At 40.4% G+C, this 27,824-nt stretch overlaps 1 pseudogene; it reads right to left on the bottom strand.

Moving 5' to 3' along the window:
- Positions 1-802: 802 nt before the first annotated feature.
- On the bottom strand, positions 803-27,824 carry LOC119506061 (annotated as a pseudogene).

Raw genomic sequence — 27,824 nt, 5'->3', positions numbered from 1 at the left:
CAGCTCTAGGCCATGGCTCCGGCACTGGGCAGGAGCGTTCCCAGCCTGCCAGGAAGATGGCTGCAAGGGGCGTGGTTATTTTCCCCTTTTGGCTCACCACTGCCTTCCTCTCTCCAAGACAATTAGTAGTGGGTGCACAAAAGGCCGTCTTCCACACTAGATATTGAGGCATTTGCATGGCCCGTCCCTGCCACGCTTCATTGTGCGCTTCTCACTGCCATATCTGCAGCCACTTTTGGGTTTTTTAAAAAAGAACTAGTCTGCCTCCAAACGCCAACCCACTGTCTCCCCACACCACAGCACGGCTGCTGGACATTCAGCAGGCTTACTCACTCGTTTCAGAATGAAGACTCCTGATTTCACCAAGTGTATGGTCCTTGTGGATTTAGCAGACCTTGTCCAGCTGGTGCATCGCTGGAACTGGTGTTCTGGGTCACTTTCTGTCTTTTGTCCAGTATTTTTCATGGAGGTGTTTTTTTGCCCTGTCTCTCCTAGCCACCATCTTAGGCTCTCCTCCCTGGGCTGCATCTGGTCTTTTCTTCTCTGTATTTGAGTTTCATTTTCTCTTTGACATCCTTGTTTCTTCTTTTCATCTGATGGGACAAATTTCTGATCCTGTAGAAGGTCTTTTGCATTAAGCATGGTAAAGAGGTGGCAGCTGCTGGAATTATGATAATGGGTGTTTGAGATACTTTCTTTTGATTTGGGGGAGGTCTTGCCTAGGAAACTGGTTTTGGAACTGGCTGTGCTGCAGGAGTTTGCATCTTACGGGCAGATGTGCCCTCTGTTAGAGATTTCAGTGTCATACCATGGTAGGTGCCCATAGTGTCAATTTTGAAGCCTTCCATTTCTTCTTTTCCTTTGGATCTTCCTGGCCATATCTGTTGTAGGCAGCTGGGATAGGATTATTTGTGTGCAATGTGGGATCAACAGGTGCTGCATTTGGGGCCAGTCACTGTTCAGGTGCATGCCCTTCTTTTCTGGCTTTTACAGACTGAAGAATTGCAGAAGTAGTTTTGGAAAAATTCTTTCCTGTACTTTGTAATAGATGCTCGAGTTCTTCACACTCTCTCTCTGCTAACAATATCTTGGGTCACATCCACCTCAGCATCCACAAAACTCCTTTGTTTAAGGGCAGTTATATCATCATCTAGATCAGTCTTGATAGTAGATCTTTTCTTAGCTATAATTTTGGCTTTGATTGTAGCACTTTTTCCCACTGACTTAGCCTCAGACAAAGACCTAATCTGTTCAGTTTGTACAATCCCTTCTTTGTGACCCTGCAAAGGAACAGCCAATCTCTCTTTATCAAGGCACACACACTCTTCATCCTCAATTTGTGGGTTTCTTTGCTTGTGTTAAAATTTCATCTACAGCTCTTTCAACTTCTTTGGATCACTGAAGACCTATCTCTAGGCAGGCACTTCTGTCTATACTTGCTGGTGTTGATGCATCAACACTGAGATATCCAAGCAGATCTTTTCCGTCAGATCTTCTAACTACAGGAATGTTTTCACTGGCTGCATGTGAGACATAAACAGGATGAGAAAGGTGCACATTATTAAGTAGAAATAAGATAGAATCCAATGTGTAGTACTCTCTGGGTTGGCCTTTCCAGTCCCCCAAACTACAGCTGGTCTTCACATTCTTAGGCCATGAGAACTCCCCAAAGAGCACTTCATCTCCCTTCACCACAGTCTCCTTCTTCTGAACTTATTGGGACTTCTTTTGTAACCTGACATACGGTACATCCTGGAGAGTGATCCATGTGCACTTGAGAAGAATGTGTTTGGTTTTTGTAGAGTGAATTGTTCTATATAGGTCTGTTAGGTTTAGTTGGTTTAGACTATCATTAAATCTTGTACTTTATTATTGGTCTCCTGACTATATATTTTATCCATTGAGAGTGGTGTATTAAAGTCTCCTATTATTAATGTAGAACCATGAATTTCTCTCTTCAATTAATTTTGTCAGTATTTGTTTTATATATTTTGGGGTTTTGCTGTTAGGTGCATATATACTTATAATTGTTACATTTTCCTGTGCATTATTCCTTTTATCAGTATATAATGACCATTGTTGCCCTTCGTGACTGTTTTTGACAGTTTATTTTATCCAATATTAGTATAGCCACTCCAGCTCTCTTTTTTTTTTTTTTTCCAGCTCTCTTTTGATTACTACTTTCATGGTATATATTTTTTCCATCCTTTCACCCTCAGCCTACTTGTATCTTTGACTCTAAGGTGAGTCTCTTGCAGGCAGCACATAGTTGGGTCATACTTTTTATCCATTCTTCCAATCTGTTTTTTGACTGGAGAGTTTAATCCATTTACATTTAAAGTCACTACTGGTAATACAGGACTTTCTTCTGACATTTTGTTATTTAACCTTTTTAAGTCTTATGCCTGTTTTGTCCCTTACTTCTCTTAATGCCCACCTTTATATTTATTTGATTTTTTTGTGTTTTACCATATTGAGTGTCTGCTCATTTCTATCTGGATATGTTTTTCATCTGTTTTTCTTGTGGTTACCATGGGGTTAAAATTTAACATCCTAAATATATAACAATCACATTTGTTTTTATACCAAATTAACTTTGATAGCATACACATATAATTTTCCTATACCCCTTTTATCCCCCCCACCACCTTTTTTTGTATTTGTTACCACTTATATCTTGGTAACTTATATGGCCAAAAACATAGATTTATCATTACTCTTTTTCCATTTGTATTTTAGTACCTGTAGGAAGTAAGAAGTGAAGTTACATATCAAACAATACACTACAATAATACTGGTATTTATAATTACACAAATACTTACCTTTACCACAGGTCTTTATTTCTTTATGCCACTTTGAACCACTGTCTAGTGTCCTTTCCTTTCAGTCTGAAGAATTCCCTTTAGCATTGCTTGTAGAGCACGTCTAGTGGTGATGAACTCCTTCAGCTTTTGTTTATCTGAGAATATCTTAATATTTCTCTCATTTTTGCAAAAGAGTCTCACTGTATATAAAATCCTTGGCTGGCAGTTGTTTTCTTTCAGCACTTTAAGTATTTCAACCCACTGCCTTCTTACCTCCATGGTTTCTGATGAGAAATTGGCACTCAATCTAATTGGGACTCCCTTGTATGTAACACATTGCTCTCCTCTTGCTGCTTTCAGAGCTCTCCTTGCGTTTGATAGTGTGATCAATAGGGTGGTATTTTTATTCATGTGTATCCTATTTGGTGTTCTCTGGGCTTCTTGGATGTGCATATTCATATATTTTGCTATATTTGGAAAGCTATCACTATTTCTTTGAATATTCCTTCTGACCCTTCTGTCCTTCTTCTCCTTCTGGGATTACCATAATGTGTGTATTGGTGTGCTTGATGGTGTCCCAGAGGTGGCTTAGACTACTTTTGTTTTTAATAATTCTTTTTTTGTTCTGCTTCTCAGTCCAAGTCATTTCAAGTGTCTCAACTCCCAGACTTACTCTTCACTGAAATAATCTGCACATTGTTATTAGAGATATTTCTCTTTCTTTTATTTTTATGAAATACTTCAAACTACAGGGAAGCATAGAGAATAAGATTACACTTATGTATCCATCATGCATTTTATTTCAAATCTTTTTTAAAAGACTTGATAGAATGTGGCAAAATGTTAAGAAAAAATCATGTCAGATACAGTTGAAGTCTTGTGTGTTCTTTCCCAATCCCATTCCCTCCCTTTCTCCCCACAGTTGCCACCACTATGCTGAATTTGGTGTTTTTGTTTCCCAAGATATTTGTTTACCATGTATTTTTGCATCCATTGCACTGGTTAGTACTCCTTTGTATGTTTAAATATTTGTATAAATGATGTCAACTCTATGTATCCACTTGCAACTTGCTTTTCTCACTCAACATTGTGATTTTGAGATTAATACCTGCAGACATGTAGCTCTGTTTCATTAATTTTAACTGCTGTAGAGGTTTCCCTTGTATAAATATACCACGATTTATTTATACATCCTTCTGTAGGTGGACATTTAAGCAAGTCCTCTGTATATTTATTGAAATAACTAATAAAAATGTCTGCAAGATATTGTAAGGATCCAATCCCTACTACCACCAGAAAACTTCCTTCAGGTTGATCCCAGAACCCTTTGAGTAAGTTTAGCAAACCTGTAAATAATTCAGTAAATTTCATTTTTGTTTTTTGAATGGTTTTTCCTCATGAACAAAAGATTATTATAAAAATGTTGTGAAATGACTTGGGCTGCTATGTTTCTTTCTCTACCACTCTAGTAAACTATCAAAACAGATAAGACAGCTATCCTAATGAAAGGTATTCTTTTTGAACTCTTGCAGGCTTCTAGTGCTCACACTCTCTCACCCATGCATTTATAATCCATTCTATTGGCCCATTTGTGAACCTCTTGGAGGAACAGGGCTTTTTTTCCTAAAAGAATTTTTATTAATTAAGGTAAAGGTATCAGTTGAAGCAGATAAATTCTGACATCTCAGTGGTGTAACCCAGCTGAAGTTTATTATTTCCCACTCATATAAAGTCCATTAACAGGAGTCCTGATCAGCAGAGCATCCTCTCTTCAAGCAGTAATTCAAGGCCCTAAAGCTCCATCCATCTCATGCCTCTGCAAGATTTCTGATTAATACAACTGATAAGAAGGATAATTTAGGGTGAAATGAAAAATATTTTGGTAGAATCAAGGGAAGAGAATTTCAGACTGAAATTTTGTTTGAACAACAAAAGCAGGGATGCAAAGAAGTATACAGTATATGGCACGCTTAAACTAGGTTGCATGGGGAAGGCGTCTAGACAGGAACCATGCTTTCAGTTAAAGGATGGAGCCAACTTATGGCAGTAACATGGGAGGGAGCTGAGAAGTGTATACCCCAGCCTCATTCTCCTCCTCTGGAGCTCCACATCATCTAACCTGAGCTAGTCGCCTGAGGGCAAGGGAACCCACTTTGCCATTTATACAGAGCTGAGGGAGAAAGGAAGAGAGTGGGTCTGGAAAGAAATAAATGATAGGGGTGCAAGAATCATTAAAAGTTTTTGAGGTGAGAGTAGCTTTACAAAGGTTAATTTGGTAGCACTGAAAACAAGAATTGGAGAAGGGACATGTTGGATGAAGGAAGAGACAAGGGAACTGACTTGTCATCTAGCTTTGCCATTTTTTTTTTTACATTTTCCATAGTCAGGCTAAGTTGAAAGCAAAATCTGAGATGTCTGTCTTAATCAGCTCTCTCTTGAAAAATAAATCTCTGGGAATCAAAATACATTTTTTAAGAATTTCTTACCTTTAAAGATTATTTATTTCAAGAATTGGTTTCCCGAAGATTCACTCTATAGATAAGTACAAGGCAATATTTTCTACCTGACATTTAAATTGAACTTAAAATTGCATGTTGGATTATCTTCCAAAAGAATGGAACTGAAACCATTTGAAAACTTTAGCACTTATCTCAAATGCATGTTTTAAAACATAAATCATCTTTCTGAATTTGTTGTTTAAAAACATAAAAATCAATACAACAGCTTACCAGGCTCAGACTCTTTCTTGCCAAACATTCATCCAAAATTAAGGTTGATATCATATTGATATCATAACAAATCCAGTATCCAAACATATTTTTGACTGTGTATTGAAAGCGACTTTTAGGGAACACAAAATATAATTCTAAATTGAACCTAAGTTAACAAACCTGGAATTTAATGAAGGTGGCATTAATCTATGTGCCATCCCATAATTCCATTCATCTTTTTAATATCATTACACTCAACCTTTTCAATAATTAACTTTCTAAAGTCATTTGGCTAATTTCAGGTTGAGCCATTTTAGATGAAATTACAGAACCATTTTTAAAAATATTTTTAGATTGTACATCACAGTGGAAGTAGTTAGTTATTAGACAGCTACAATATCAATGACAACAGATCAGAAAAGCATTTCAAAAATAAAACAATTTAAAGTTAAAGATGAATTTAGGATAGATTAGGCAAGCATTATTTAACTATGCATTTAATGATATCTTGCAAGCCAAGCTACTGCCACAAATACTTCAACAACATTTATATTAGGAGGATGGTTGACTTTTCAGGGTCCTCAGTATATGGAAAAATGTCCATTTTTCTGGAAATAAACAAATATGAAATATTTCTGGGCCTCAGTTATCGCTTCCTTAATTATCAGCCATTCTGACTAGCATAGGCTGGATCCTGCTGCTGTAACAAGCAGCTCTAAATTCTCAGTAGTTTGAAACAAGGTTCATTTCTCACTCAAGTTATATGTCCTTCGTGCTTTGGCAGGGGTTTCTGCTAAACATCTACTCTCAGAGAAAATAGGTTGGTGGGGCCTCCACTATCTGGAACATTGTTGAACACAGTGACAGGGAGAAAGGAAGATGGTGAATCACTGGCAAACTCCCAAAGACTTTCATCCAGAAGAAATACATTTCGTTGGTCAAAGCAAACTATATGGCTATGTCTAACTCTAGAAAGTTCAGGAGGAATAAAACACATCAACCTTTGTTCCAAATGTGTTTTTGGTTTTGAAAGTGAGATGCCAGAGCAAGTGCAATTTGAGAGAACTGAAGTTGGCATTTGGGGGTTCTTAGGATTCAAGGCCATGAACAGTACTGGAATCAACATGGATTTGGTCATCCTGGCATAGATTGGCCTGTCCTGAAATCTGCCTGATACTTGCAGATACTTTAGGGACATGACCCTGGTGAGCAATGGGTATGTGGCCATTGGACAAAGTCAGAGAGAGGAAACATTCCCCTCTGGAAGGGTGAGCTGCCTTCAGATCACCTTGCTCCCCCAAATGCTGCTCATTCTTGAGCAACCCTAGAATTTTTGCTTTGGGAACACCCCATGTATTTGTGGCTTAGGGATATACTTCCTGCCAAATGGTTTTAATTTTTTTTAACTACTCTTTTCTTGGTATCATCTGTATTCAGTTGAGAGGAATAGTTTGGAAGGACATTAATCCTAACAACTTCAAGTTTTCTTAGTTTCCAATTCCTGACTTTTTATCTTGGATGGGCTGTCTTTTACCCTACCATTTTTACATTTTTTCCCCCTTAAGTGGCGTATAATGCTGATTTTTTGGAATTTTGTAGAATGTAATAATTTGGTATTAAACATATTGTTCCAAGTTGGGCCCAAATGCACAAAGATTTCTCTATCACTCTAATTTGTTATTTGTTTAAATGTTTCTGAAACCAGGTGGAATACAATTAAAGTGGTTTCTCTTTGTATAAAATATGACAATCTCCATTCTGGAACAGCTTCTTCCAAGTTTTGAACAATTAAGAAATTCCTTTAAACCATTCTGTAAGAGAGAAGTGACAGAGCTTAGAATGACTTTAAGCACTTCTTAGCTGTAAGGACAGTCAGCATGAAAGCTCAATTTGGCAAAGAGAATGAGCTGGCTTTAGGACAGAGTCTAGGCCAAATATTTAAGGAGGGCTTTTCACCATTGGTCTGTGAAATTGCCAATATTTCTAACTCTATAGAGATTTGCTGGGGAAAGGAAGAGAGGAGAAAGAACTGGCTAAGTCTTATTCTCCACAGAGCTCCTCATTCCCATTCATAAGGACAAATTATTTCAAATATTGAAATTCCTTTCACCCAGTCAGAGTGCAGATACATGAAGTCCCATGTGTCAATCACCCATGTATTTTATAAAACAAAGTAAAGTCTCATTGGTTTTTAAACTTTAAAATAAAAGTTTTTAATGAATAGGCATCCCTTATTATAAAACGAGTCAGAATTCAGTGCTAATGATGTTAAAAGGAAACACACACACACACAATTGTTTTCTGATCTCTAAATCAAGCTTTCCTCATACTGAGGTGGGCATTTTATCTCTTCGGCTTGTCGTAGTCTCTGTTATGGGTCTTTGTGTGGGAATGGCAGGAATTGGATCCTGGGATGGATTTCAGACCTTGTGAGATCCATCCTTTCCTCACCCTTCCTTTCTTCCCAAGAGCCTGGAATTACTCAGTCAGGAGTGGGTTTCAACTCCTCCTTGAGGATTCATGACCAGGTTTCCAAACTGCAAGACTCAGGGCAGGAGGAGGTCACCATTCCACCGTCAGCAGGCTCAGTGAAGCTCCCTGCAGACAGGGGTTTAAGAAGCAGGTCTGGGTTGCTCAGAACTGGCAGTGCTGGTGACATGGAGGTGGGTAGATACACAAGAGGCATGAGGGTGGACTCCATATCTCCAAATGCTTTCCTCACAGGTTTTTAAAAATTCTACCATTAGCTGCTGCCTTCTCCCTACCTGCTATTATTGTGGGTGGTGGTGGTGATTTTTAAAGAATGCATTTTGCAGAGGATAAAGCTCTTCATTTCCCATTAAAAAAAAAAAACATTATCTTTCAAGGCTGTTCCTTACAAAGTTCACATTCTAGAATTCTAATACTTGACTGACCACATTTTCCCCTTCTCCCTCCTCCCGTGCACACACACGTACACGCCGAGGGGGCTCCACAGTAGGGACAACAAGGTTCCTGCCTGGTAGGGCCTAGGCATCTCATCTGCATGTCTGGTTTTCCCCTTGGGCACTCCCACTCCTCTGTTTCTCCTCAGTGTGGAACATGGCCAGTGAAACCAGAGTTGTTTAGCCTGTGACCTCCACCTTGGTGTGAATCGTGGCTCCTCTAGTTAATACTTCAATGAACTTGGGCTGATAACTTAACCTCTTTTGCTTCAATTTCCTCAGCTGTAACGTGGGGATGATGATAATAGTAATACATGTAAAGTATAAAACAAAAGCAAACCATTCCTTCACTCCCACTTACAATGGTCACATTTATTGAGGCCGACTAGGTGCCTGGCACTGTCCTGAGTGCAGATGTTGGTAGATATAATAGGGAGAGGTCAGAGGGGGGTGGGAGGTTGGGCTGCTGGGACGTGAAGTGAAGGAAAAAGAAAGAGCACCAAAAGAAGAGTTGAGTTGCAGAATGGCAAAAGAGGAAGTTCAGTTCAAAATAAACTTCTTTCTATTTTCAATTTTCATATTCTGAGTCCTGACTTATTACTCCAGAAAACCTTTAAGCACCAGGAATGTGGCTGAGGGAATGCAGACTGAAATCCTATTCCTCCCTCCAAGGAATCCAGTGCTTCATTGTGGACCCCCAGCCTACCTCCCCAACCCAGAACACAGTATCTACCTGGCAGAGGCTCTGTAAACCCCACTTACTGAATGAATGAAGCCTGCTCAATTCACGTTTCTGAATAGTGTTTACTATGCTCCAGTTGAGTCAGTAAGGTCAACAAATGTCATCATAGTCCTGGTAGTGGAAGATGGCACTTCTATCTGCAGTTGGAGATAACTACATCCATAAATTGCCACAGAATGGGGCTACCATAGCAGCTGGGGATAATGTGAATAGTAACTCTGCCTTACATTTGTTCAGGGCTTCACAACCAACCAGTCAGAAGCCTATGGTGGTATGTCATCTTTGCTTGGAGAGGTTTAGTGACCTTCCCAAGGTCACACTGCTAGACAGAAAATGGTGGGACTTCCTGACTTACATTTTAGTGTTTTTGTTGACTATGTCCTGTTATTTAAACTGTTATACTTAGTTTGCCAGTCCTGATCTGATTACAATTGTGTTAGGAAAAAACATATAACAATATCTTTATGATATGATCTCATGATAGACTTCTTTAATAAGAGAAAAAAGCATAAACTGCAGAAAAAAAATGTTTATGGTGTTTTTATTGTATATAAGGTTTAAAATTTTAATGTACTTAAATTTATCAAAGTGAAAATACCAGCCACAGACTAGGAGAAGATAACTGACCTCTTATAGAACTATCAAAGGATAAGTGTCTAACATATTTAAAAATTCCTACAAATGAATTTAAAAAAAGATAAATTATCCAATAGAAAAATGGGCTAAAGATATAAACTAGCAAAACAGAGATGAGGAAACAAGAATGACAAATAGTTATGAGCAGATGCTGCATCTCACTGATAATCAGGAAAATGCAAATTAAAACAATTATGAGATCCCGTTTCTCCACAATGTCTTCAATATTTGGGGGTATTTGATTTTTCTGTTTTTGCCAATGTGATTAATGTAAAACTTTTATATAGTAATTTGACAACATGTAATAAAGAGAAATGGGCCTACTCTTAGACCTTAGATAGAACCAGAAAAAGAGAGATCAACATCCTCAGTAAAGGTTTGGATGATGAGTACTGCCAGCAAACTTCTGAGAGAGCAATGGTCTGGACACACACACACACACACACACACACACAAATCCAAATTTAATAATTACCAAGAACACTGAGCTTTGGACAGACCATGTCCATTGGTAAAAAGAAGACCAGTGGTTTTCAAGCCTCCATTTGTACAAAACAGATTAAAGCAGGGCCATTTTGGGTGAATGGCATCTCTAAAGCATCTCTAAAATACTCTAGGAATCTCTGGACACATGTAAAAACTGCCACAATAAATAAGTCCAAGTGAATAGAATGAAAACTCCACCCAGTGGATGGCAATTCATGGGCTAGTTAATTACATAGCAGAGCTCTCTTCAAGGCTCTCCTACCACAGGGTAGGCTAATGTAAAAGACAGAGTCTGTGGCTACCAGTTCTTTATTCTCCATTTTCATGAACAGCACTCTGGTGCTTGACCTCATTATTGCCACTGCCCTCTTACTCATCTCCCCACCTCTGTTCTCTGTCATCTCCAATGTATGACGAATGTTGGAAACAGACTTTTCCCCTAGAACATTTCTCTAATGTCATCTCTTGCTCAAGAATCTACAGTATTACCCTATTACCGTCACCTTATTCAAACTTCCCCCATCCGCCCCACTGTCCTTATGCAACCTCTGTGGCCCTCTCTCCTCTCCTGGAGCACACTCCATAGACCCGTCCTGACCCTTCTTCTACCAGCTAATCCCTGCTGCTCATCCTTATAAAATCATTTCCTTTAGGAAGTCTAGAGACACAGGTGCCCTTCATGTGCACAAAATAGCAGTTTATGGCTTCTCTACGAAGGCCAATTTAATTATAGTGTTTTTAAGTGTCCTTGATTATTTGCACCCACCACTAAACTAAACAACAGGAAAGGAAAGTCCGTGTCTTATTTACTCTTATACCCTCGAATTCTGACAGTATAGTATTTGCTGCATGAGTGAATGAATTCAACATAAATATTCATTGAATGAATGAATAAATGAAAGGTTGTTGATAGAATGAGTGATGGATAGTGGTCTTTTGCAGGTGTATGGTCCTCTGTGGCACCTCCTCATGCGAACCTTCAATTGTGACCCAAGTTGTGTAGGCAGAATAATACACACCCTTTATCCCAATGAAATCCATGTTGTAATCCTCTGAACCCGGGAGTATGTTCTCTTACATGGCAAAGGGGACTTTGCGGATTTGATTTTTAAGTCAGGAATCTCGAGATGGGAGGGGATTGTCCTGAATTTTCCATGTAGGCCCCTTGTAATCACAGGGGTCCTTACAATGAAAAGAGGGAGGCAGCATTGTCAGAGAAGGAAATGTAACAAAGGAAGCAGAGGTTAGCAAAACAGATTTGAGGGTGCTATCCTGCTGAATTTGAAGACAGAGGAAGGGGCCATGAGCCAAGGAATGCAGGTAGCTTCTTGAAGCTGGAAGAGGCAAGGAAATTTTTTCTCTCCAGCATCTCTAGAAGAAACACAGCCAACACCTTGATTTTAAGATTCCTGACCTCCAGAAATGTAAGAAAATAAATATGTGTTGTTCTACGCTGTTAAATTTGTGAAAACTTGTTACAGCAGCAATAGGAAACTAATGTACAAGAGAATGTTCACTTTTTTCTTTTCCTAGACAGGAAAGCATGAGAAAAGTTGTGCGTCTTTTGCAAACAAGATACTCTAAGCATGGAGGGAGAGGGTGTTGGACATCTGTATGGAAGAGAGAATGGATTAGGGAGACAGTCTTCATGGCAGGTGTTGGTGAGACAAACCCTGGAGGAGTTGGAAAGATGGCTCTTCTTGTTGGCAGAGGGATGAACACAGGTGGCAGCAGCCATTTGGCCTTCTCTTATGACCCCAAACCTTCTTGTTTTGCTATTAAAGAAATCAAGGCCTGAGAATTATAAAGACTTGCTAAGAGTTTCAAAAATAGTGGCAGAGCCAGGCCTAGAAATGAATTCTTGGAGAAACACTTTTTGCCACCCATTTTTTCTTCCATGCTGCTCTCTGAATGCCCCTCATTCCCATTTGCTAACTCAAAGTTACATATGCAAGGCTTCATGCACAATGCTGATTGCCCCTGATTTTTTTTTTTGCCCCTGACTTTTGTTGCTGAGAAAACAAGAGGCCAAGGTCTGTGTGCTTCCTCCTAACTAACATTTCCTACAGAACAATGCTGTGTGTAAGTGTGTGTGTGTTTGGGGTGGGGGTGGGGGGGTGATGTGGAAAGGAGCAAAAGCAAGGATAAGCACAGCCAGAGGAAATAGCTAAAAGTCTAACTCCACACTTGTTCTTTTTCTCATGTGGCTTCAGGGACAACTTCACTTTATTCTTTTGTGACTCTCACTGGAACATTTTGCCCCTAGATGTGTGCACATGTGTGGGTGCTCACACATGCATTAAAAAGCAGCAACAGAGACTCAGGAGAATAATACTATAAAGGAGGAAAGCCCCACACCTACATAAATCACCCTCACTACCTCAACCCTGTGATATCCTTTGTGGAGCCAGAAGCTACTGAGACCTCCAAATACCAGCCTCTCTGGGTTCAGAGTCAGGCAACAACATCCCTGCAGAGGGCTCCTTATGTCTCCATTCCCAAGTGCTCTGATACCAAGACTCTGATTTGTAGACAGATGAGTCACAGTTTCTTCTGCTTATCATGCAACAAAAAATGCAAATTCATCCTTATGATCTTCTATGAGTCCTCCTTTGCTTTGCAGAGGTTTAGTAAGTTCTGGTGGAGCTGGGCTCCTTACCACCAAGACAAGTCCTGTTCCTAGCCATGGAAACCTCTATGGAAGATTTCTCAAGGGTCTCCTGCTCTTTTTTCAGTAACTGTCCATGAATCAGGAGAAAAGAATGGCTGGTTACATATACAGTAGTGGCCTTTAGAAAGCCCCCAACACTCATGAGCACTCAACTCTCACGAGCAACTGCTCTCTCCTTTCTCACTTCTTTTGCCAGCTCATTCACTTATTCCATGAATTTTCTCTCAAAGATGAAGCTGACATTCTAGTGGAAGGGACAATCAGAGACATGAGCCATGGTTGCACAATGTCTATTTCAGTACCTATATCACAAGTAACAGAAAATCTGACTCAATCAGGCTCAGATAAGGAAGGAAACTATTGGCTCACATGCTTGAAAACTCCCAAAGAGTATTTGCTTATGACAAGGCCACTCCCAGCAGCTCGGCCATGGGGTTTTTTTCCTCCCATATCTCCACCTGTCTTCTGGGATATTGGCTGACTCTCAGGTTGGCTTACCTCATTGGAACAAAATAGTCCAAGCAACTCCCAGAGCTATGTACTTTCTTGTTCAGATCCAGCAAAACTGAGATGTTGTCTTCACTCCGGTGTTCCTGAATAATGTCCTGGGATCACCCTTCATGGCTTAGGCTGAGCCAATCCATCACCTGACTGGAAGATGGAAGGGACTGATTGGCCCAGTCAGGTCACATGCTCCATCCTGGAAGCCACACAGGAAGGACACGAATCCCTAAAGATTATGTGGCGCCTCGGGAAAAGGGAGAAGAGATACCAGTATCTGTTCGTTCCAGGGAAAGGCTTTGACCAACGTCTGCTCACAGGACCCCATGGGAAGGCCAGGCTTTTCTACATGAGAAATCCAAGGAAATAGAAGGAATTTGGGTAGATCAATCTGCGGAATACACTTCCAGGGTACTAGAGCTGGAAGCTGCCCTTGTTTAGATGATAAGGAAGGCATAAAATTAGTTTCCCAAAGATAAATAAGGCTGGGAGCAGACTTTATGCCAGGACACAAGAGGCTGTATGTGGGGGAGTGCATATGTGTCTTTCAAATTCTCAGAGAAGAGGATGAAAATATTTGAATGTGTCATAGGAGAGCTGTTCATAAGAAGGTTCTGATTACAAGGCCTGTACAACAAGACAAGCCTGGACTAGTCCCCAACCAACCTGGGTTTGAATTTAGTTCTATCACTCACTCGCTGTGGCCTTGGATGAGTCCCTTAACCTCACCACTTAACCTCTTCATCTTTAAAATTTGGATAACAGCACTTTCCTTGCAGAGCTCTTGTGAAAACCAGAAATAATACCTTGAAATGACCAGCATGAAGCAGGCATTAAGCAATCATGAGTATTGTTATTTAAATGGGCTGCCTCTCTGGGGATGATGCAAGTCAGAAGAGGAATGTGCACTTTCTGGAACAGCTTGGCTTTAGACAAGATCTCGGCAGCAGACGTAAACATCTGGGAAGAATGGTGTTAGAGGCCTGCTGGTATGGCTGGACTTTCTTCTCAGGTTCAAGTTGTGTTTCCCCTGGTTTCACATACGCCTGGTCATGCTTGGCTGATGACCCACTGTCCCTCCCAGGGAGGGTCTTATTCCAGGGCAAGAAAGGCTAGCATGCAAACTTGGTTCAAGGTAATCGACCCAAGTCAGTGAGGAAAGCTGGTAAACCCCATGTTTCACTGGAAATCAGAACATTCTGGTCTAGTTTCAGTGGCTGGGTTCTAAAGGAAGGGAGGCAGTAGGGAAGTAAAAACATAACCATGTTGGGAGTCCCAGGAGGCAGCTCTTGGATGCAGGAGGAGAGCACAAAGAGAGTTATGCAAAGTAAAGTTTCAATGGCTGAGAGATTTCAAATGGAGTCGAGAGGATGTTCTGGAGGTTATTCTTAGGCTTTATATAGATATCCCTTTTTAGTTTTTAGTGTATTGGAATAGCTAGAAGGAAATACCTGAAATTGTTGAACTGCAACCCAGTATCCTTGATTCTTGAAGATGATTATATAACTATGCAGCTCATACTATGTGACTATGTGATTGTGAAAACCATGTGGCTCACACACCCTTTATCCAGTGTAAGGGCAGATGAGTAGAAAAATGGGGACAAAAAGTAAAGAAAAAATAGGGAGGGATGGGGGATGGGATGTTTTGGGTCTTTTTACTTTTATTTTCATTCTTGTTCAAAAATTGTGGTGATGCATGCACAACTATATGATGACACTGTGAACAACTGACTGTACACTTTGGATGACTGTATGGTATGTGAATATGTCTTAATAAAATTGAATTTTTAAAAAAAGAGACATCTATGGCAGTCTCTGGTTGGGGTTGGGATTGGAATGGGCAGAGGAAAATTGGGAAGGATGCATCACATTCGGCAGGCATGAGAGAGAGATGGGTGCCAACACCTTCAAGGTTTCGTGGCATTGAGGCCCAGCCACAGCAGCTCAGTGGCATCAGTGTTCTCAGTGGAAGTGGCTGTATCGTGACCCAATGCAAATATCACCACAGGGAACCATGGCTGGAGGGAAGCTGGGTGCAGGGCCACATGGTAGCTGAGAGTGCCACACTGATGAGCACACATGAGTCATCCCTTGCCGGGGTGGGGCAGGGCCAGAAAAACCCTGCTAGAGTTAGTTTTGCCCCAAAGTGGCCTGGCCAAGAGACTCAGATTCCACAAATCCCTACGTTCCCCTCGGACACTATACAATCAGTTCAATGCCAAGTTAAATCGCCGGGAACCCATAAATTACGTTGTACATTCAAGAAACCATGATTTAATGCTGTTATGCCTTTGCCTTTTGTCAGAGATATTTAAGAATGTTTCCATATGTATTACAAAACCTATCATAATGACAATTTTTATTATAATGTTAAAAGCTTGTGTAAAAGGTCCTTCTCGGTATATTCTCTTAACATGCTAGGAATGTTTGCCTCTCATGTTAGACTGGTACACCTCTTTCCTTATTGTCATTCTTTCTTTGTGTCAGTGAAAGCTAAATAATATATTAAATTAATTTTTTTCTTGGTCTTCACTGGAAAATATGATAGTAAGTGTTAAATGTGGTGCTCAATTGGAGTAACTCTCTTTGGTGTAGATAGATTTTATGGATAAACTACCTCCCACTCCTCTACTCCAGAACATGGCCCTTGCTTGTGGGTTTTGATTATCATTGTTACTTTTATTGTTGTTCTAATTTGAGGTTTCTTTCTGGCAGGCCACCTAAAACACTTGTTGGAAGTTGTTGGAATTCACCTAATTGCACAAATTGCTGAGAGAGTATGTGAAGATTTAAGGAATCACTCTCAGTACAAGACAACTCTTTTTTTTAAACCTCATATCATTTTTCTCTTAATCCTTGGAGATGAGAATAATGCTGCCCTTTTTTTTTTTCAAAGCATTTTCATCTGAGGCAATTCTTTGTTTTAGTTCTATGTTCCTTATCAGACAGAAATGTGGGCAGAAAAAGATGATCTCATCGCATATGATTCCTGACACAATGCCCAGGGCTCCAGACTGTGGTGAAATTTGGTTTTAAAGTGACTTAAGACAACTTTTTGTTTTTAAACACCTGTTCAAAGAAACCGTGGTTCAAAGTTTTCCCTGTTGTTGATTCCCTGGTTGAACGCTTCCATTGTTAATTCCTCGGTGGCTCTTGTGCTGATCATTACGTCAGTGATGAATAGGTAAGGGTTGGTGTTCAGGTTCCTGCCTCCTGCTTTTATTAAAAAAAGAAAGAAAAGAAAAAGAAAAGTTGTATTAAAAAATAACTCTTTCTTATCGAAGTTGGTAGGTTTCTAACTTTCTTTATACAGAAAGAGGCACAAGACAGCGTACAGTTCAGAGAACTACTCACAGAATGCCACAGTCCCTCACCACCATCATCAAGAAACAAAGTTACCAGCACCCCAGAAGCACCCCTCTTGCCTTTTCCATACACTGCGCTCCCCCAAAGGTGACCCTGCTTTCCAATGCTGAAGAGCATTGCTTTGCCTGTTTTTGAAGCCTGTGAAATGTCATCATTCCTTTATACTTTTCTATATACCTTTCATGAAGTTTAGCCTCATTGTTGCATGTAGCAATTATTCATTCAGTTTTCCACTGTCACTGCATAAATGTATCACCAGTCATGTATTCATTCTACTGTTGACTTATACTTGGGTTGTTTCCAGTTTTGGACTTATCTATAACGCTGCTATGAATATTCTGGTACATGTCTCTTAAGGAAGGTCCCAAAAGCTGCCACATGACACTTCTGCTCACATATCATTGGTCAGAACTTAGTTCCTTGGCCATAACTTGCTACAAAGCTGAGAATTGTTCCAGATGGCTAAGTACCCAGCTAAAAATGTTACTAGCATGGGAGAAAGGGAGGCTGTCTGCTAGGGAATAGGATAGTCTCTACCACCCATGCCATTTAATTCAAGTCTAGCCATTAAATCTGTAGTGAGGGCCACTCTGGTTACTTACTATCCTGAAATCCAGAGATGAATACTCCATGATCTTGGCCCAGACTAAATCATGGCAGAAATTCCTTCCCTCCACAGACGACCCCGTTAGTCCCTGTGCTAAGCACTAGGGATTCAGAAGTGCATAAAACATACAGTGTTCCTGCTATCATACAGATGACCCAAGATGCACCTCAAGTGTAGCTCTTAGTGAATACCAGTCACCCAGGGCAGAAGAGGTGGGGGGTGCAAAAGAGAAGAACTGGTCTGTGAAGGAAGAGTAAGAACTTACCTTGTGGACAAAGAAGAGAGAGGTCTTCCAGGCCCAGAAGTTTCATGAGAAAGACCAAGAGCACGAAAGTAGTGTAGTGTGTTTCAGGGGAGTAGCAAGGACCCCAGGGTCCCTATGCTTAACCTGCATGCAGGAAGTGGGTGAAGATAAGACCAAATGAATTCACAATTGCCAAGGAAGGAAGCACCCTGGGTGCAAAGCACAGGCAGTTGATAAATGCCTCCACCCACCCCATCTGCCAATCACTTCTGCAGTGCATGTCCATGGAGGGCTTCCAAGAAGTCACAGATGAATGATAATATCATATTAGGAAATACATCAAGCTCAGGCCCAAGTTATATCCCTCAGGAAACTTACCAGAGATCCAAATCTTGGAATTTCAGCCTCCTTCTTGGCTTGAACAATCCAGTGGAATTCTGGAATAATTTGCTTGGGCTGACTCGTTCCCTCCCTTGGGAAGAAAGGCCAGCAGGGGTAGGATCGAGAGGGATCATCCCCAACCAACATTTAGAAATGACTCCAAATGGTTTATATTGCAATAAAAATGAGCATCTAAAATGAAAATATCCCTTTATTCCCACAGGTACATTCTGGAAATGAGGAAGAGAAGGAAGGAGCATTACTTATTTTCTTGACCACCTACTGTGTGCTAGTCATTATTCTCGGTCCTGGGCAATGTTGGTGAACAAGACCGAGTCCCCACCATCCCTAAGAAATTCCCATTTTAATAGAAGGAAATTTTCCTTTTTTTAAATGTGCTTCTTACCTAAGTTTTTTCAGGTACTAATAAATGCTATGAAGAGGATAAAAATAGGAAAATATGGTAGCGAGTGACTGAAGACTGTTTTGTTAGGGTATGAGGAAAGTCTAAGAGGTAACAACTGAGTTAAGATCTTGTATTAGTTCCTACTGCTGTTACTGCAATTTAGTGGCTTAAAACAGCACAAATTTATTATCTTATGGTTCTGGAAGTCTGAAGTCTGACATGGACAGTTCGCACTGGGTAAAAATCAAGTTGTCAGCTAAGCTGCATTCCTTTCTGGAGGCTCTAAAGGAAGAGTCTGATTCCTTGCCTTTCCCGGCTTCTAGAGGTTGCCTGCATTCCTTGGCTCACGGTCCCCTCCCTCCAAAGATGCCAGCAGAGTAGCATCTTCAAATCTCTACCCAGATAACTCAGGATAATCATCCGATCTCGAGATCCTTAACCATATCTGCCAAGTTTCTTTTGCCATGTAAGGTAACATACTCGTGGATTCCAAGGGTTAGGATGTAGGCATCTTTGGGAAGTGATTTTTCTGCCTACCACAGATTTAAATAATGAAACAAAGGCAGCCACATGTGCATCTCGGGAAAGAGCTTTTGAAGCAGAAGGAAGAGCTAGTGCATAGGCCCTGGGGGCAGAATGAACATGGCATATTTAAGGAACAGAAATACAGAAACAAGGCCACCTCTACAGAGCCTTGTTTTCTCTCAGTTATATTTTGGAAAGGAGTCTTTTCCCATGGACCTGGAATATCTCAGAAGTCAGAAAGAAGCAGAGCAAGGTACCCTGAGTCACAAAACACAGCTGTTTGTAGACAGATTTGCTTTGCAACCAATCTCGGGCAATCTGCCAAAATTTTCAAAGTCTTACATACTAAAGAAACATTGTAAGTCAAGTGTTATTTTTAATATTTTTGAAACCTCTCCATGAAATACCCATCTTTTGATTTGATGTTGGTACCCATTAGGGTTGATTTTTCAAAGATATACCACCATCTATTCTCTACCATCAAACTGAACCTACAGCTGGAGGAAAGTGGAATATCAAGAATGAAGTAGCATCTAAGAGAAGATTTAGAGTGTCTAGAAAACAGATGTTTCTTTTTCCACATGAATATGCAGTTCTTTAAAAGTAGACGCATACAGTTTAGATAGTGAAGTAAAATAAATCAAACTTCATTCTACAAATCTCACAGAAGACATGTTTTCAATATTGCAGATCAGCAGATGGTGGGTTCAGGAGAAGGTCAAAACTTAAATTCTCCAAAATTTACTTTTTGTTGTTGGTTATTGCATACTGCTGATTGCAAATCAAATCAAAAGTCTTTTTCATCTGTGAATTTTCCCAGTTTTAGAGAACCTAAATATCTCCTGAATGCTATGGTGTACTTTCTAATGATCATCACCATCATCATCATCATCATCATAGTGTTTTATATGTGCTGTTATTATTACACCAGAAAGGTAGAAAAGATGCCAGAGGACCCCCGAAGTCTCAGCCACACCCTGCAATGTGCTCTGATCCCCTGGAAGCTCAGAGTGGGGTACAAAGGAGCCACAGACAGAGGTCACTAGAGATCAGTAAGCACGTGAGGACATTCAGATGCAGGGGGGCCAACAATTGCTGGTGCCTGAGCAGTGATAGGGTGTTGGGTCCACTCCCTCTCCACAAACCTAGCACTCCTGCTAGTCTTACTAAAAGAAGACTTTATTAAGTGGCAACTCAATATTTCTTTTGCTTTCTTTTTATTGTCTTTACTTGTTCTTATTATTACTTCTAATAGTGTTAAAACAAAGCTCTTTTTTATTAACATAATCTATAAAGGACACCATCACCCCCAATTTATTCTTCCAACAGGCAACAACTCTCTGAACTGTTTCTTTTGGGTCTTTACAAAATTGTCTGTGTAATAAAATATAGCATAGCATCATATCATCCTATCTTATCGTTTCGTATCTATTCTCCCCTTGTGAATGGTTTCACACACTATATGCATTGTTCTACAACTTGCGTTTTTCACTTTGCTCAATATCCGGGCGCCCTTCCATGGCAACAAGTCAGCATTTTTAAAGTGCCCACACAGAACTGCAGACCTCATTGTTTCTCTGCGGTCCGTGGCTTATGCCTACAGAAGAAAGTTACTGAAATGTGCCCAGACCACGGCTTTCAAGAGAAAGGAATCTATTGTGTATGGAACTGACTTCATCCCAACATATGACTTTGCTTTGGCAGTTAGTATATTATTTTCCTTATCACATCATCTGAGATAATTAAAGGACTTTGAAGTCTTGCCTTCATGTCACCCGTTGCTCATGAGATGTACTCTAGCAATGCTCTCCAATTTGTCATCTCAACAAATATTCATTTTGACACCCTGGGTCAAGTAATTTCTCTACGAGACTATGTTATAAAATGAGGTGAAACTTGGATCCATTACCATAAATTATGAAATAAAGGTGTCATCATGCCTGTAAATTTACAAGAAATTTAAAAAACGGTATGAATAATTTTTCATAAACCTCATAAGGTGATAGATAATTCACTTTGCTTTTAGGGTCATATGAAAAATGAATTGACCAGGTGTATTTGCAGTCCACCCTTCAAAGAGGTACTGGTGCCTTGTAATAAGGGATAAGATTGAGCTTGTACCTTAATGGCACAAAACATGGCTTTGAGAAGTGATGAATCAAAGGTAATATCCAAAAGGACTGAATTTACTCCTTTCCCTCTTGAGCAAAGCAGACTTCAATCTGGCCTCTGTGCTCTAAGGAGACAATATAATTCCCTCCAAGGAAGACTCATCTCCGTGAATCCAGAAAGGCAGAACTTTTATTAGTTTGTTTTATTGAGCCCTAGCCTTAGAACTTTTTAAAAACAAAATTAATAAATCTCTCAGTCCTGGGATATGTCACACCCTCCACATCAGGTACAATGCATACTAAAATAACCCCTTGCTCACTGCCAGTAACAGGACCACCTAAACAAGTTATTTTCTATAACATATGATGTATGGGCTTTATTATCAAGGAGATTTCTTTTAACAGTTTTGAGATATAATTCACATACCATAAAATTCACCCAGACTTGGTTTTTAGCACAAGTGTCTCAACTTGACTAAAGCTTCAGCCTTATCTGTAAAAATTGGAGCAATAACAGTACAAAACACTAACCTGTTATGCAAATTAAATGCAAGTTCTTAGCCTACTCCATGGCATATAGTAAGTGCCGAATTAATGAAAATGTAAGTCACAGTAATGTTTGCATTTTTTATGCACCCAACTTTGTCACTGAATTATATAAACAATCAGACCTCTGACTCTGATTTCCCACTTCAACATACAGCAGAAGGCTTAATCCTGTCAATTTATGGTAAATTCAAGTACTGAATTCTACTCAGTTCAGTACCTTATCAGTCTCTTCTGATTAAAAACTTGGTCAAGGAAAGATTCTATCAGTTCCACCACCACCACCCACTCCAGACTTGGAGAGCTCTGGGTTCACCGGAAGATTTTTTATGACACTGTGGCGAGTATGTGTCCATTGGTGCTGCTGCAGATCTCACCTCTGTTCCTTTGGAAAGAGCAAGGCAAGGAGATTGGTGACTCCAGGGGATCCTGATGGTCCCCTCTGACATCTTGAGCTCCATAGGCCTCTTGCCGCTACCTCTGCTGCCATTGCAGTGTTCAAGGGAGCAGGGAGCATCTGCGAGGCCTCAGCTCTTAAAAGACCCAGGCAGGAGATGGGGTAGTGGTTCACTTTCACTCTTGAATTCCAAACTGCAAGTCCGCACCCCATGGAGGTAAGAGGGGGAAGTGCAAAGTGCTGCACCTGACTCCTCCTCTCTTGAAACTCTCTCCTTCTCCTGTCTTGCTCAGACTCACTGAGCAGCAGCAAAAGCTGGCCTCTTATTCTGCTGCTTTCCATTAACACCCCTGACCCCCTCCACCTTGGGTAAATGGAGGACCCCAGCTGGAGGTCTGAATGTCAGGCCATGCTGAGGAGGAAAATGGAACATAGCCAGTGGTATTCCATATTACTTCATGTCCCTAGGAAGGAAATTTCCATTTCCTTCTCTACAAGTTTTTTACTTATATTTGTCTCTCGAAAGATGAAAACTGAGGGTGTTCAGAATTTAGGTTTTAGGACTCTTTGTCCTTGCTTCTTGCTTCCATGCTTGGGTTTCTGACACTCAGTACATGAAGTGCTGCCCCACAGAGGACATATGTTTTATCTTTCCAGAAGCTTCAGGGAAGCCTCTCTCCCTCCCCAGCTACCACAGGAGCAGCCATGTTGAATGCCACAACGTTGCCCCCCTGGCTGGAGTTCATGAGGCATCTGCATTTGAGATTACGGAGTGAGTCTCCAGAGATGAAGGCTGAAAAATATAAAACTCGTGGGCTGCCAACACCTGTGTTTTCCAACACAAGAAGAAAGCCAGTCTGCTGCCAGACAAAGATGGCACCCAGAGAAGCAGAAGTGAGGCAGGGAGAGAGAGAACTGGCTGTCTTCCAGCCTTGGCTCCATCGGTGTCTGAGGTCCAGCTCTTTCCATGCCTGGCTGTGACTTGAATTCCAGGAGACTGCAGTGATCGTTTGGTAAATTCTTCTTTCTCCTTAAGTTGATTCATATTAGGTTTATGAGACTTTCAATTCAGACTCCTAATACAGTCTCCAAAACTCAAGTACTCTTATTTTTAAAAATAAATGGAAAATTGCTACTGTAAGATTTATTAAGATGCCCAATCATTGAATGACCCTGTTTTCCTGACAGCATACAATCCAGATAAAATACATGCTTACCACACATGGGTGCAGGATCCAGAAAAGAGCCATAATAAAAATTTTAATCTTAGTGAAAAAAAAATATAGTAGGTCTTGTTGGAAATTTCTTTCTCAGGTGATACTTAAATCCATTATAAAATTCAAGATACTGGATTAATTTCTTTCCCTTTTAGATTAAACAAAAATAATTCAATAGCTAGCAACTTCTATTAACCTATGGGAATGTTTGCTAACCGTTAGACACAGCATAGTTCCTTTATTAAAATAAATTATTTTGCAGAGTTGATTGGGATGACTTGTGAAAATCAGAGTCATTTTAACTATGTATTATGTTTTCATTAGCTTTACTTTCAGAGGATATATTAGCATTGTAATAAGTTTCAAATGCCTGGCATTTGACCTGAGAAAATATTTGCTAGTTAGTGTATTAATGATAAGGCTTTTTCCTGTCTGCCCATTACCACATTTTGTAAAATCTCAGAAAATAATTACTTATTTTTAATTCTGATTTACACATTTCATAATGGTTTCTAACATAGATATAATCTCAAAGGCTACTGCCTTTACATCAGAAAAGGAAATGAAATTTGATGTTTGAGATTATAATTTCTAATATGAATGGCTGCTGCTTCTTTACCAATTATAACTTTGGTCTTGCTCTAGCCTTCCCTCCTTCTAGATAAGATTCATTAAGATGCCCAATCAGAATGACCCTGTCTTCCTGACAATATCCAGTCCAGATAAAAGTCCTGTTTCCTATAAGTCTCCCCCAAATCACCTAACACAAGCCCAAATCCTGTAAGTCCTTTCTAACTTCCGCTTACTGAGACACCCCATAGTACTCATGGTGTGTGGTTTCCCATCCTGCAAACAAGAAACAAAACCATTAGGTGTGTTCCTGTTGATCTTTGGCTAAAAGGCATTGGCATACATAATTTGGTTTGAAAACTTCAAGCTTTTTAGAGTTATGTGCTATTTATTCTGGTTATTTTCTATGAAAAAAATGAACAATTCAAGGTTGAATTACTCTTTCTTTTCTGCCTTTTTTTCTCTAGTGTGCTTCTTTATAAAAGTCAAAAATGCCAACAGTTTTGTGTCACCCAAAGCATAGCAATCATATGTATCAAGTGATAAAAAATAAACTCATAAAATAAAGGATAGGTAATGAGTATATGTTTCTAAAAGGCAATTGAAAACTAAAGGTAAGCAATTATATAATGAATTGGATAATAATGTAATTTCCCCAGTGCTCACAATATACCAAGCACTTGTAAGGGTTATTTATATACATCATTAACTTAATCATCATGACTATACTGGCAAGTAGGTATTTAATTTTAATTCCCATTTTACAGATGAGGAAAACCAAGGCTCAGAAGCCTAATAAACTACTTGGCAAAGGCTTCCCAGCTACCAAGCAGCAGTGCTAGTAGTATCCAAACTCAAATTGCCATGCTCAAAAGCCATGTCGTTTCCACAACAGAAATAGCGATAATACAGGTATTTCTGAATGGAAACAAAATGCTGTTTTTTCTTAAGCACTAGGTGTCTGGCCCTGCTGTTATTTGTCCAAATTGGAAAGCATCTATTTAACAAATATTTAATTGTTACCTACTATTCTAGTTTGCTAATGCTGCCAGAATGCAAAACACCAGAGACGGATTGGCTTTTATAAAAGGGGGTTTATTTGGTTACACAGTTACTGTCTTAAGGCCATAAAGTGTCCAAGGTAACACATCAGCAATTGGGTACCTTCACTGGAGGATTGCCAATGGTGTCCGGAAAACCTCTGTTAGCTGGGAAGGCACGTGGCTGGTGTCTGCTCCAAAGTTCTGGTTTCAAAATGGCTTTCTCCCAGGACGTTCCTGTCTAGGCTTCAGCTTCTCTCCAAACTGCTACTCTCAGTTGCTCTTGGGGTGTTTGTCCTCTCTTAGCTTCTCCAGAGCAAAAATCTGCTTTCAACGGCCATCTTCAAACTGTCTCTCATCTGCAGCTACTCTCTCAACTTCTGTACATTCTTCAGTGTCCCTCTTGGCTGTAGCTCCTCTTCAAAATGTCACTCTCAGCTGCACTGCATTCCTTCTGTTTGTCCGCTCATTTATATGGCTCCACTGATCAAGGCCCACCCTGAATGGGTGGGGCCACACCTCCATGGAAATTATCTCATCAGAGTTATCACCTACAGTTGGGTGGGGCGCATTTCCATACAAACAACCTAATCCAAACATTCCAACTTAATCCCCGCTAATATGTCTGTCCCTCAAGATTGCATCAAAGAATATGGCTTTTTCTGGGGGACATAATACATTCAAACCAGCACACCTACTATACGGAAATACTTTACAAAACCCTTGAAGGAGGGCCCATTTCCTACTTAGGGTTGAAGCCTTCATCATATAATTAATGATTCTTTTCCTCTGACTTGGGAAAAATATGATGTCAACAAAATGTAAATATAACCAAGTTTTCCAAAGTCTATGTGCATCTTTCCCCCAAAATAAATTCTACATGAAATGGGACACACAATGCACCAGCCTGCTATTCAACGGTGAAACTAAAGAAATGAAAGAGACTAACTAGATGGAAGAAATGTCATTAACACATCTAGTGGGAGCTCATGATTGGATGCTGTTGCCACCAATCATTTTCACCTTGTGAGAGGTTATAAGAGGTTAGATACTTCCTACTCTTTGAACCAGTCATCCTGGCTTTGAGAAAAAACCTCTGTGACCACTGGCTCAAATCTGGGGGAAGAGGGAGTGTCCACATCAGCTCAGATATGCAAGACAGACTTTAAAAGCAGAACAAGGAAATCGGCATAGTTAACATTTGAATGTTGCTCATTTTATTTTGAGAAGATGATAGCAGAAGCATAATAACCCCTTGACTGTCAACCAGAAATGTTCCAGGAGCTGCCAGAGATCAGTATGCCTGGAGAGAAAGGAGACTGTGGGGGTACGACATTATTACTTTAGTTGTAAGTGACAGAAATCCAACTTGCTCTGGCTTGGGTAAAGGAGGGGTTTAATTGGTCATGGAATCACTAAAAGCATAGGAACAACTAAATCACCAGGAAAGTAGAGATGAACATGAGCTTTAAGAACAACTAAACCAGTGTCTGAAACACAGTAGGCATTCATTAAAGATTGGTTGAATGAAAGAATGAACCAGAAACTAGAATACTGCTAAGATTCTGTCTGGCTTCTCCCTCTGCAAGAACTGTTTTCTCTACCTGGCAGAAAACATGACCACTGACAGTTGACAAGGTTTACATCTTGTAGTTTCTGCCACTGGAGAAGAGTAATGTCAATCACTCTCAGTTCCAGATGCAAGGATCCCAGCAAAGGTCAGTGAGGGGGGCAGCTGAGGTCAGATGCCCTGCCTCCAGACTGATCAACTGTGGCCAATATGCCAAGGTCACCTAGGAACATCAAAGTTCCACAATAGCCATGTGGATGGGGGTGGGACGTGGGGGTGTGGGAAGTAGGGTAGGAGGAATCTGTGCATCAGATCATCACTTAGGGTCATACTACCAGCCTGCAAAAAGGGATGTCATTGGAGATAGCCCTTGGGAAACACATCAGTGTCTCCAATAAGAATATTGTTGAGGACGTTGTTCATTACACAATGCCTTCTCTACGTTCTTTCTGATCTAGGGATCCAAGAGAGTTGTGTGGGTGTGGCTTGTTTTTAGATTATTACCTCCATGGTTTGCCCAAATGGTCATGTTTTCTCTTTCCTCCTGGCTCTTATGAGGCTTATTGGCTAATGATGACCTGTTTGAAGGAAGTGTGTAGGACTCCACGGTATGAATTTCTGTATAATCCTATTTTCCAGTTACATTTTATATTCCTAACTAATGTTTCCTTTCTTCCTACTCACCTAATTGTAATTTGGCTATCTTATGATGAGTCTCTGTATGTTGTCTTAAATCCTTTATAGAATGCAGTGAAGTATCAGTGGTTCAATAGATAAACTCTTGATTCATCAATTATATTTCTGTAACTAGAACATTATCAAGGAAAGGCAGAGGGACCGTATATGCTAATCATAAATGTGTAATAAACAATCTCAAATCTTTTTTGGAAAGATTCAGAGCCTATAAAGGAATATATAAATTGTGGAAAAGCATGATATGTCACAAAGCTTTTTTTAAAAATCCAACAGTAACTAGGCATATCAAGGCTTGAATTAGCATCAATCTGGTGAAAATAAACATCCCTAAATTGATTTTTCCATATATTTGCCCGGAGGCAGACAAAATGTGGGAGGAGTTGGGTTGCTGCCAGACCTAAACTGAACTTCTGTTAATGGGTAGTGACGCCACCTGGCCCCCAGCCAGCCGCCAAACGCACTCAGATTTGTTCCACCGGCCGGCTGGAGGCAGTCGCTGCGTCTGAAGCGTGGCCCGCCGACGGGACTGATGCAGGCGAAGCACTTCGACAGGGAGCTGACTTCCCATGACGCCGGCGGAGAGCACTCGGCCTGGGCCCGGGTCGCCTCGTGGTGAAGAGAGGCCACCGGACCCGCGCCCCGAGAGGCGCCCCGCGGTGCCCCTCCCCAT

Source organism: Choloepus didactylus, chromosome 11 (genome assembly GCF_015220235.1).
Source record: "Choloepus didactylus isolate mChoDid1 chromosome 11, mChoDid1.pri, whole genome shotgun sequence".
Classification (NCBI taxonomy): domain Eukaryota; kingdom Metazoa; phylum Chordata; class Mammalia; order Pilosa; family Megalonychidae; genus Choloepus; species Choloepus didactylus.
This window is presented reverse-complemented; position numbering and strand designations above follow the sequence as displayed.